We start from the raw sequence: 12,209 nt of genomic DNA, 5'->3' as shown, positions 1-12,209 counted from the left end.
ACCACTTTCTTACACCATACACAAAAATAAACTCAAAATGGATGAAAGACCTAAATGTAAGACAGGAAGCCATCAAAATCCTCAAGAAGAAAGCAGGCAAAAACTTCTTTGATCTTGCCCGCAGAAACTTCTTACTCAACATGTCTCTGGAGGCAAGGGAAACAAAAGCAAAAATGAACTATTGGGACCTCCTCAAAATAAAAAGCTTCTGCACAACGAAGGAAACAATCAACAAAACTAAAAAGCAACCGACAGAATGGGAGAATATTTTTGCAAACGACATATCAGATAAAGGGTTAGTATCCAAAATCTAGAAAGAACTTATCAAACTCAACACCCAAAAAACAAATAATCCAGTGAAGAAATGGGCAAAACACATGAATAGACACTTCTCCAAAGAAGACATCCAGATGGCCAACCAACACATGAAAAAGTGCTCAACATCACTCATCATCAGGGAAATACAAATCAAAACCACAATGAGATACCACCTCACACCTGTCAGAAAGGCTAACATGAACAACTCAGGCAACAACAGATGTTGGCAAGGATGTGGAGAAAGAGGATCTCTTTTGCATTGTTGGTGAGAACGCAAGCTGGTGCAGCCACTCTGGAAAACAGTATGGAGGTTTCTCAAAGAACTAAAAATAGAACTACCCTATGACCCAGCAATTGCACTACTAAGTATTTATCCAAGGAACGCAGGGTTGCTGTTTTGAAGGGACACATGCACCCAATGTTTATAGCAGCACTATCAACAATAGCCAAAGTATGGAAAGAGCCCAAATGTCCAATGATGGATGAATGGATAAAGAAGATGTGGTATATATATACAATGGAGTATTACTCGGCAATCAAAAAGAATGAAATCTTGCCATTTGCAACTATGTGGATAGAACTGGAGGGTATTATGCTAAGTGAAATTAGTCAGAGAAAGACAAAAATCATATGACTTCACTCATATGAGTACTTTAACACTCTCCACTCTCTGCCCCTCCCCTGTTCATGCTCTCTCAATAATAAATAAATGTTAAAAATTAAAAAAAAAAAGAAAGAAAAGAAAAGAAAGGAAAAGAAAAGAAAAGAAAAGAAAAGAAAAGAAAAGAAAAGAAATTATCCTTCCATCTCATTTCAAAAAAATAATACGGGGAAATACATTTTAACTCTTAAGAATATAAGGGCAATAAATAGATTCATGAAAAAATAGTAGAGTTGCACTTCACTTTGGTCTCTAGAATAGTCTCAGATAATTTTTCCAACCCCAAAATTGACTCACTTCTCCCAGGAGATAGTACTGTAAGATTTATGGCACTTGCCAAAAAATGAAAGGTCTTATCTCTCTCTCTCTCTTTTTTTCTTTTTTTCAGATATGCCTTGTCTCAATAACCCATACTGAAGATTTTCTAGAATAAAGACTCATACCTCTTAGTGTCTTCAGTATCTACCCTGGTTCCCCACACATAATTTCAACGATGATAAATGTGATCCTTGCTAAGAACCTAGCCTCTGTGCCTCATTTTCCTTCATCCTCTGTAAAAGAATACTACTACTATGGTAGGAAAAGATAGGATTCAGTAGGGAAAGATTAGAACCTGAGGTCCTTGGGTGGGGAAAAACACATATTTTGGAACAATGCTGGGAGTGTCTGACCACAGCAAACCCCCTCAGGCATAAGGTTCCTCTTAAGAATGTAACAGACACCACCAACTCCCCCTCAGTTTTCCCTCAGGAATTTGACAAAAAACCTGACTAAAAATAAGTAGACCATAAAACATATGACCCACAAGGAATGGTATGGTCATAGACTACCCCTCACACAATGGAAATGAGCCAATAAGAAATGGACAACACAGCACCTAGAGTTATCCAGCCAATGAGGGTAGAACCTGAGAAGGAATAAGGGGGAAGGGAAGAGGGGGCTGACAAAAACCGTATAAAACAAAGACACTTGCCTATAGTTGTGGGTATTCACTTTCCAATGCCCCTTCTTTGTAAAGAGTACTTTCATACTATTCTTCCTTTCTGATCTTATACTCTAATAAACTTTTGCGTGCTGTTCAGTTTTGTTCTTTATTCTTTGAAGCAGCGAGCCAACGAATCCTGGGTATTGCGGTAAAAATCCTGCAACACTACTTGTACTTTATAGGGTTATGGTAAAGATTCCATGAGATAATGTAGACATAATGCCTAGCACCCACCTCATCTTGGGCACTGTGATAATTGTACATAGCCTTTAATTATGAAACAAAATAACATTTCCATATTCACCAATTTTTAAACACAAAAAGGAGGTGAAAATTGAAAGCAAGGAAATTAAACTAACAACCAATGTATATTTTAAAATCAATTGTTCTGTCAGGGTCTGAAGGTTTACTTAATTATATTGATGGGGTTCAGGACAAGCCACCCTAGAATGTGCCACTTTGGCATATGGATTATTTGACTGGAGGGCAATCAAGGCGTCTCTCAGACTCAAGAAGAGCTTTTTACCTCCCCCTTAACTACCTAAAAAATTTTAGATATGGGACTTGTATCAGGAAGAGAGCAATTACCAGAGATAATTTTTAATCAGAAAGACTTAACTGCATAACATGGCAAACATTTGCTCTTCTCGTCTTCCTATGAATTGTCTTCCTTCCCTTTGAGCCCAGATGCCTACCCTTTTCTCTTTAGCCTAAGATGGCATATATACTATCTTTGACCCTCTAATGCCTGTGTCAGGCTCCCATACATACAAAATTAAATTTGGTTTTTTTAGTCAATCTGTCTTATTTCAATGTAATATTAGTCCAGCCAAAGAGCCTAGAAGAAAAGAAGGGGAAAGTTTCCTTCCCCTAGAACATCAAAGTCTTCTATGGCTACTCTGGCTCTGATTGTTACTGTGAAAGTGCTAAATTCACATGAGAACAAACCACACGCCTTCCCAACTTGCAAAATAAAATGATTTTGTCAAGTTCATTAACTAGTAAAAAATAAAATTTAAAATAACCTCTAAGAATTATGAAACAGAAAAAAAATTGTCATTTAGCAGGGCATAAAGTTTATTATTTAAAGAAAAAGCTGAAAATTCTTACAATAGCCCAGAAGAAATTATCCAGATTTTTCTACTAAAGCAAATTGTAATCGCATATTTATCTGCTATGACTGATGCTTATGTAGGGATTGAAAATATATAGTGGAAATAAAAGTTTCTGAATCATAAATCAGATTGCAGAAGATGATGCAACCCATGACTCAGGCAAGTACAATAATCATGATCAAAATTATGCATGCATTTTTCATATACACTTTGCAATAGGAATTGTAATTTGAAGTTATCTGCTGATTATCATAAGTGGAGCTGATGTTAGATAAAAATGAATCAAGATATTCAAGTAAAAGCAAATAAATGTTAAAATATTAATCTGTATATTTGGGGGCAGTTATAAAGAACATGGTGATAATGACCTAAATCTGTACCTAGTATAACTTTGTTTAACAAGTATTTTATATTCCCCAAATATCTGTTGTAAAATTCTTTCAGCGGTAACTAATCTTTCTCTAAACAAACTAGTAATGGTTTAAAAAAAAAAAGCGTGGGTTAGAAAAGAGGGGAAAGAGGAGAGAAAAGACAAAGGAAGAGAGAGAAGGTATGCAAGACAGGTATGCAATATAGACATTACTTACTTTTCAAGGAAATGAAGAACAGTAAAGACCCTCAAAGTTCCAGCCCTTCAGGCTATATATGAAATAACTCTTCTTTGTCAAGTATAATTAAAAGAATACATGTAAAAGCAGAATACAGTGACAAAACATAAAGTTTGCCAGTAATTTAATTCTTGAGCTAAGTAATTTTGTGGTCCTATTTCTTAGAATATTTCTTTTTTCTATACAACAAAAATCCTTCTGAAAACAACTATAATGTTTTGGGTTGTTGTTGTTTTTTTTTAATGTTTATTTATTTTTGAAACAGACAGAGGGTGAGCAGGGGAGGGGCAGAAAAAGAGGGAGACACAGAATTCCAGGCAGACTCCAGGCTCTGATCTGTCAACACAGCCCAGTGCAGGACTCGACCTCATGAAGCACAAGATCATGACCTGAGCCAAAGTAGGACACTCAACCGACTAAGCCACCCAAGTGCCCCAAAACAACTATAATGTTTATTCATGATGAATCTTTCCATCTTACTATAAAAAATTCTAAAACATGATATTAAATTCCTTGAGAAAGACATCTCTACTTACACTAAAATTCTCCCAACACCTTTTATTCTGAATACCTTTATTTTATGAGAAAAAAAAAAAAAAACAACTACTGTTTCATAGACAGCTTATCAAATATTCTCTCCTTTAAAAAAGGGGCGGGGGGGGGGGGACTTTAAATTGGAAAATCCTTCCCCCTGGTTATTCCAGTTGAGAGTATATTTGACCATACCATTAGGTTCTTGCCTCCATGATTTTATCCTCTGGTGTGTAGAAACAAATTGATAGTCGATGGCATCTAACATAGAGAGAAATTGAGGATTCCTTTAAGGGGAAGAAAAGAAGAGACAGTATTTTTGTTTAAAATGGATTTCAACACAGTTAGGCTCTATTTTCCTTTAAAAATGACAATGTTCTTTTTTACAATTAAAAGCAGAAAAATATTTTTATCTGGGAGCTATTTTTAAACTATGAAGAATATTTAAAATTAATCATTTTCTCCTTTATTAAAAGAAAATAAAAAGGAACAATCATACTTCTTATAGAATAGATTTTCCAATTCCTTCAAAACAGCCTTCAGAAAAATGTTTCAAATTATTCTTTTTGCATACCTATTCAACAAATATTCACTGCATGCCTGTCATTGTGCTAGACATAGTTGCAAACCTTACAGAGTTTATGTTTAAAGAGATAAGGACATAAATCACACTAAAGAAAAATTATAGTTCAGATGAGTTTTCACTGTACAAAAAAATATGAACATTTGCATTTCCATAACTAATTTTAACCTTCTTAAAATAATCATTTCAAATAACATAACCCAAAACTTTTGACCTGGATGCTGTGGAGTCAGAAAGTCAAGTTCCAGGTAAAAGAAATTGTGGCAAAGACTTTATGAACAATAAAATAAATATGTAACCTAAATTACTTTAGATCTTAATGAAAAAGAGATTTACTGTACCCTTACTGAATGAACAAAACAAGTCTGATTGCATTTGGAAGTTACCTTTCTAAAACCTTCCTTGAAGATGCTTATCCCAGGATGCTATGGGTCCAGAGCTACACCTGGTGGCCAGTTTACAAACTTACAAGAAACTGTTCTAAATCTTTTAATGGAAACTTAGAAGTTATGTCTCTGTTAATCAAAAATATGCATAACAGGGGGAATTTTAAATTTTTAATGAAAAATAAATATAAAAATATTACAGTATATAACTATATGATAAAGTATAACAACATGTTAGTGGCAGCATTTAAGTGGTGATATATGGATATTCACTGTAAAATTCTTTTAACTTTGTTGTATGCTGGGAAATCTCCATAATAAAATGTTGAAAAAATTAAGGATTTTTAAAAACATTCCACCACTGTTATTTGTAGCACAAACACCTTTTTAGGTATTGTTTCCCTTATGTATGAGCATAATGCATGTCTTTATAATTCATGCTTGTGTAACTGTCTATTATATTGACATACAATGAATTATCAAACAATTTACTTGTTTCACATTTACTCAATTTCCAACTGAATATCTAAAAATTCACATTTTTGTTTCTGTTAAATCATGTTTCTAAGACAAATTTTCATGACTGATATCATTGGAATCAAAGGAGATAAATATTTTTATGGCTCATGAGACATGATCAAACTACTTTATACTAACTTCACACTGCTTTCCTAAATGGAAACCCACACCAATTTAACCACAACCATAGGACCTAACCATTTTAATAATTTGCTGCTTTATTAAGCATAAAAATATAATCCAGAAGTTAATTCGCACTTCTTTTATTTTTAAAAATTTTTTACATATTTATTTCTGCATTCATCTACTGGAATCTTAATAATTTTCTTATAAATTTGAATAATCACTTTGTTATAACTATTAACCCACTGTCTCCTACACTCAGGCAAGTTTTTCTCATTAGCTACCGTTTTTTACCATTTTCATTGTTTATTTTTATACATTCTAATCTGTCAGTATCATCTATTGTGATTTCTTCAATCCATTGAGAACTAAGAAATAGACTATTTCTCCAGAAATATAATAATAAATATTCTAAAATGTTTTGTTTTCTTTTTTTTCCAGTGGGAGCTGTAGGGTTGAGAAGAGCAGGGCTCTCTCCTGTCCCCGCCATTACATATGCTTATCCACTGATATCCATGTACTCTAAAAAGGGGCAGTCATTGAGCAAAAAATACTTTGCCTGCTGGGTTCAAGGCTCCCATTTGAACTGATATTGTGAACTTTGTTCACACCAATTTGCACAAAAACAACAGATAGTACTATGCTGTCAGTGAATTAGCCAGTCATCAAACCAGTGCTGAATCTTGGGGTACTAGCAGGGCAGTGGCTTGAATTCCCAGAGTTTGAGGTGGTGGGACTCACTCTTCTGGCCAGGGTGCTTCTAGAAATATGTGTCATGGGGGCCACATGTTTGTACCAACCACTGGCACCACAGAGTGAACACAACACAAGCAATACGTAATCTGCTCTGCCTTGGCTGCCTCCTCAGCCTTATCATCACTGCTCATGTCTTAAAGATCATCGTATTGAGGAAGTTCCTGAACTTCCTCCGGTAGTTGAAGATAACGTTGAAGGCTACAAGAAGACCAAGGAGGCTGTTTTGCTTCTTAAGACACTTAAAGCCAAGAATGAGATCAAAAAGGTCTATGCCTCTCTGTACATGAGAAATGGCAAGGGCAAAATGTAAAAAAAAAAAAAAAAAAAAATTTGTTGTATCCAATGCAGGGGATCCTGCATTATCTATAATGAGGACAAAAGTACCATCAAGGCCTGCAGAAACATCCCTGGAATTAATCTACTTAATGTAAGCAAACTGAACATTTTGAAACTTGTTCCTCGTGGGCATGTGGGATGTTTCTCCATTTGTAGTGAAAGTGCTTTCTGCAGTTAGACGATCTGTATGGCACTTGGCATAAGGCTGCCTCTCTCAAGGGTGACTATAACCTTCCCATGCACAAGATGCTTAATACAGACCTTAGCAGAATCCTGAAAAAGCCCAGAGATCCAAAGAACCCTCTGAGCACCATCCAAGAAGAGTCATCACAGAGTCCTAAAAAAGAATCCACTGAATGGGGCGCCTGGGTGGCGCAGTCGGTTAAGCGTCCGACTTCAGCCAGGTCACGATCTCGCGGTCCGTGAGTTCGAGCCCCGCGTCGGGCTCTGGGCTGATGGCTCAGAGCCTGGAGCCTGTTTCCGATTCTGTGTCTCCCTCTCTCTCTGCCCCTCCCCCGTTCATGCTCTGTCTCTCTCTGTCCCAAAAATAAAAATAAACGTTGAAAAAAAAAAATTTAAAAAAAAAAAAAAGAATCCACTGAATAACCCGAGTATCATGCTGAACATAAATCCATATGCAAAGACCATGTGCTGGAACAACCATTCTTCACCAGGCCAGGAATCATAAACTCCAGATGGATAAGGCAGCAGTAGGCTTAGAGGCCAAATCAGATGAGAAGGGGTATCTAGGCAAGAAGCCTGTGGGAAGAAAGGAAAGAAGGCTGTTGGTGTGAAGAAGCAGAAGAACCTTTGGTGGGAAAAAGGCTGCAGCTACGAAGAAACCAGCAGCTGAGAAGAAGCCTGCAGAAAAGCAACCCAGCACGGAAGAAGCGAAGCCTGCTGCATAAATGTTTACTCCGTAAATGTCAAACCAGTATGGACAGCTAATTTTGAAAAAAGACCTGATCAAAGGCACTGAGAAACATGAAAAAAAATAAAATAAGGGGCGCCTGGGTGGCGCAGTCGGTTAAGCGTCCGACTTCAGCCAGGTCACGATCTCGCGGTCCGTGAGTTCGAGCCCCGCGTCGGGCTCTGGGCTGATGGCTCAGAGCCTGGAGCCTGTTTCCGATTCTGTGTCTCCCTCTCTCTCTGCCCCTCCCCCGTTCATGCTCTGTCTCTCTCTGTCCCAAAAATAAATAAATAAATAAATAAATAAATAAAAAATAAATAAATAAATAAATAAAAATAAAATAAAATGTTTTCAGGGCACCTAGGTGACTCAGTTGGTTGAGCTTTGGACTACTGATTTCCACTCAGCTCATGATCTCTAGGTTCGTGGGATGGAGCCCTGTGTGGGGCTCTGGGCTGACAGCTCAGAACTTGCTTGGGATTCTCTCTCTTCCTCTCTCTCTGCCCTTCCTCCCCTCACACTCTGTCTCTCTCAAAATAAATAAATAAACTTTAAAAATAAAATGTTTTTATTTTAATCTATACACATTCAGTTCAGAAAGTAAAGTTCCTTTCCCCCGCATCAGGCTTCACACTGACAGCACAGATCCTGCTTTGGATTCTCTCTCTCTCTCCTTCTCTCTGTCTCTCTGCCCCTCCCCTGCTCATTCTCTCTCTCTCTCTCTCTCAAAATAAATAAACTTTAAAAAAGAAGAAGAAGGAGGAGGAGGAGGAGAAGGAGGAGGAGGAGAAAATGTCCCTTTAAGAAGAGAAGAAGGAAATAAAAATGTAGCTGGTAAAACTGAGACTTTATTCTCCCATATCACTGTTTTTATTTTTATTTTTTAAGTTTATTCATTTATTTTGAGAGAGAGAGCGCACCTGTGCATGTGCGTGAGCAGGTGAGGGGCAGAGAACAAGTGAGAGAGGATCCCAAGCAGACTCCATACTGTCAACATTGAGCCCCACCTGGGGCTCAATCTCACAAGCAGTGAGCTCATGACCTGAGCCTAAATCAAAAGTTGGACACTTAACTGACTGAGCCACCCAGAAGCCCCCAGAGCACTGTTTTTAAATGTGGTCCTCCCAAGTAGCTGCATCACAGATACCTAAGGGCACTTGTTATAAACATACATTCTCAAATCCCATCTCTGTTATATTAAGGCTGAATCTCTGGGTATGGACACTGGGAAATTTCCATTTTTTTAAAAGATAACCAAGTGATTTTCATGCTGATTTAGGCCCAAAATCACAAACCAAGAGTAAGATTCTAGGTGAGTCACACAGTGGGGTTATTAAGATGCCTGACAATCAGGAGATACTCAAATATGTTCTGAATGAATAATACATGCATCTTTTTCTCACAGGATAGTTTTTTGAGATATAATTCACACACCACAAAATTCACCCTTTTTAAAAAGTGAACAATTCAGTGGTTTTACTATATCCAGAATTGTGAAACCATCACCACTATCAACTAGAGAATATTTCCATCACACCAAAAAAGACATTTCATACCCATTAGTAGTCACACCTTCTCCCTACTACTCCCCATCCTCAGGCAATCCCTAATCTACTTTCTGTCTTGACAAATTTACCTATTCTGGACATTCCACAATACCCAGATATGAAATGTTCAGATAAATGAAATCACACAGTATATAGTCTTTTGTGACTGATTTTCACTTAGTGTCATATTTTTAAGGTTCATCAATATTATGACATGTATTAGCATTTTATTCCTTTGCATTGCCCCATAACATTCCATTGTATGAATATACCATATTACATTTATCATCAGTAGGTAAATGGATTTTTTCCATTTTCTGATAAATATGCTGCCATGAATGTTCATGTATGAGGTGTTTGTGTGAACATAAGTTTTCATGTTTGCCAGGCTATATGGTAACTCCATGTGTGACATTTAGGAGAATTGTCAAACTGTTTTTCAAAGCAGCTGCACCATTGTACGTTTCCACCAGCATTCCAGTTTCTACCAGTCCTCCCCAACATTGGTCATCTGACTTTTTGATTCTAACTGTCCTAGTAGGTATGAAGTATCTCATTGTAGTTTGGTTTGCATTTCCCTAATGACTAATGATATTGAGTATTTTCTCATGTGCTTATTGGCCATTTTTATCTCTTCTTTGGAGAAATGTCTATTCAGACCCTTTGCCCATTTTTAAATAGTTTTTTTTTACATTATTATTGAGTTGTAAGAGTTATTTAAACTAAATACAAGTCCTCTAGCAGATATAGGAGTTGAAAGTATTTCTCCCATTCTGTGGGTTGTTTTTTTACTTCCTTAATAGTGTCCTTTGAAGCATAAAATTTGTAATTTAATAAATTCTAATATATCTAATTTTTCATCTCTTACTTGTGCTTTTGGCATCATATCTCAGAAAACTTTGCCTAACCCAAGATCACAGAGATTTACATCTATGTTTTTTTCTTCTAAGAGTTTTATAGTATTAGCTCTACATTAGGTCTGTGAACCATTTTGACTTAATTTTTACATACAGTATGAGATAGGAGGTCCAACTTCATTCCTTTACATATCCAGCTGTCTCAGCATCATTTGTTGAAAATACTTCTTTCCTTAGTGAATGTCCTGATACACTTGTTAAAAATCAACTGACCATAATGAAATTTATAAAAGAAACTGTCAATCTTAGGGGCGCCTGGGTGGCTCAGTCGGCTAAGCATCTGACTCTTGATATCAGCTCAGATCATGATCTCTCTGTCATGAGATGAAGCCCCACATTGGGCTGCACTGACAGCGTAGAGCCTGCTTGGGATGCCCTCTCTCTGCCTCTCCCCCGCTTGCTGTGTCTCTCTCAAAAATAAATAAATAAACATTAAAAAAACCTCTCAATCCTATTTCATGGATCTATATGTCTATACTTACACCAGCACCCACACCATCTTGATTACTGTTGCTTTATAGTAAGTTTTGAAATTAGGAGTATGTTCCTAGAAAAATTAAATTGTTCTCCTTTTTCAGTATTGTTTTGGCTATTCTTAGTCTATTATATTTCCATATGAATTTTAGCATCAGCTTGTTAATTTCTATAAAAACAGAAGCACAGATTTTGATAGAGATTGTGTTGAATCTTTAGATGATTGGGGAGTATTACCAACTTGCCAATATTATCTTCGAATCCATTATTACTTTGAATTTATTTTGGTCTTCTTTACTTTATTTTACCAACGTTTCATAGTTTTAGTGTACAAGTTTTACACTTCTTTTGTTAAATTTACTAATTATTCTTTCTGATGTTATTGTAAATGGAATTGTTTTCTTAATTTTGCTTTCAGTTATAGACATTTCTAGGGTATAGAAATGCAATTAATTTTTGTGTAATGATCTTGTGTCTGCAACCATGCTGAACATATTCTAAAAGATTTTTAATGGATTTGTTAAGATTATCTATGTACAAGATCATGTCATTTGCAAATAAGGACAGTTTTACATCTTCCATTTCAATCTAGATGTCTTTTATATCTTTTTCTTGTCTAATTGACCTGGCTAGAACAAAAATATTGAAGTATTCAAGTATTGAATAGAAGTAGCAGGAGTGGACATCTTTGTCTTGTTACTGGAAAACACCCATAGCCTTTTACCATGAAGTATAATGTTAACTGTGGGTTATTTATAAATATTATCAGGTTGAGGATGTTCCTTATTATTCTTGGTTTGTAGAGTGTTTTTATAAAAGGGTGCTGGATTTTGTCAAATGCTCTTTCTGTATTTATTAACATGATCATGGAGTTTTGTCTTTATTCTGTTAATATAGTATATTGATTTTCAAATATTAATCAGCCTTGTATTGAGATAAATCCCAGTTGTTCATATGTATAATCCTTTTTAAATGTTACTAGATATGGAAGAAGGAAAGATGGCAAAGGAGAAGGATCCTGAGTTTACCATGTCCCAAAGATACACCAAGGTAACAGCTAGCACTATGCAACTAACTCTGAAAATTACTTGCAGACTGGCAGAGCAGACCTACCATCGCTGGTTGCAGAGAAAATGCCACATCAAAAAGGGTAGGAGAGGCAGAGATACTGTTTGGAAACAGACCCCCTGAGTGACCAACCACAAATGGGAGGGACAACACAAGCAAAGAGAAGCAAAGGGATCAGACTCCACACTAGGCACTCCCAGTACTGGGGAACTGCACTGGGAAGACGAGCCACCATAATGTCTGGTTTTGAAAACCAGCAGGGCTTAATTTAGAGATTTAAAACTTAGTGGGCTGGGGGCACCTAGGTGGCTCAGTCGGTTGAGTGTCCTCTTGATTTTGGCTCAGAATGTGGTACCAGAGTCAGAGGATCAA

At 36.5% G+C, this 12,209-nt stretch overlaps 1 pseudogene; it reads left to right on the top strand.

Moving 5' to 3' along the window:
* Window positions 1–1,472: 1,472 nt before the first annotated feature.
* Window positions 1,473–7,829, top strand: LOC115501701 (annotated as a pseudogene).
* Window positions 7,830–12,209: the final 4,380 nt, after the last annotated feature.

Source organism: Lynx canadensis, chromosome A2 (genome assembly GCF_007474595.2).
Source record: "Lynx canadensis isolate LIC74 chromosome A2, mLynCan4.pri.v2, whole genome shotgun sequence".
NCBI classification, from domain to species: domain Eukaryota; kingdom Metazoa; phylum Chordata; class Mammalia; order Carnivora; family Felidae; genus Lynx; species Lynx canadensis.
Note: the sequence above shows the minus strand (reverse complement) of the source record. Positions and strands in the feature narration are given on the sequence as shown.